Source organism: Oryzias latipes, chromosome 7 (genome assembly GCF_002234675.1).
Source record: "Oryzias latipes chromosome 7, ASM223467v1".
Classification (NCBI taxonomy): domain Eukaryota; kingdom Metazoa; phylum Chordata; class Actinopteri; order Beloniformes; family Adrianichthyidae; genus Oryzias; species Oryzias latipes.
In genome coordinates, this window is record NC_019865.2 from 34,201,301 (window position 1) to 34,202,312 (window position 1,012).

Here is a 1,012-nt window from a genome sequence, read left to right on the forward strand (position 1 = left end):
TTATTGCATTGTTACATAATATGGGCAAAAAGGTCAGTTCCTGATTATTTATTTATATTGTTGGAAATGGATGGATTGATAAGTGAAAACCGTCCTTTGTGTGTGTTAGTGTCCCTAAATGTTTGTGTTAGTTAAAGTTAAAGTTATTGGATGAATAATTTCATTTTAGATGCCTTAATAAATTTTAAAAAATAAATAAAGGTTGTCGAATAAAATGGATAAGTGAATTGACATAGATTAATAAAAAACAAATTGTGTCATTCCAGTCAGTGCTGTCCAAAACGGTAAACATATTCAAGGGGTTGATCAGACTGAAAGAAGACAATCAGCAACTTCAAAGAGGCTTGATTAATCTCTCAATGGGTGTGGGCTCAAAACACAATTGTGTTAGTTGATGGATCGGCTGATAAAAATAGTCTTCAAAAAGAGCCGAGGTGAAGGGATAGGGGTTTGGGCATGTCTGAAGTCTCTGCTGAAGTCACACCTGTGGAGATAAAGTAGAAATACAGCTGAAAAAGCCAGAGAAAAGCATTCTAGCAGCAGAAACCAGGAAAGGGATGCAGAGGTGTAACCCTTGTTCTATCCTAGGCACTTTAACGTTGGGAGTTGGGTCATCTAGACCCACTAGACCAGGAGTCGGCAATCTTTTTTACTCAAAGAGCCATTTGGGACCGCCCCTAATAAAAAAGAAAGCTCCCGGAGCCACAACCTGTTTTGACATCATTATATATATTATGCATGTATATATTATTCAAAGGTACTCATTACGTCGATCGCGATCTACCGTTTGATCTTCAATGACATGAGTGTAGATCCCGGGCCAGAAAAGATTTAAAAAAAGTACTTCTTTAAAATCCACCAGCCAATCAAAATCCTCACTGAGAAGTACGGGACTTGATTGACATGGAGATTGGCCAATCGGACATCGTCTGAAGCATACATCGCTGCAAATGCACATTATGTTCTTTAAAGGATCAAGATACCGCGGCCGCGTTGGGAGGAGCTACTGGTT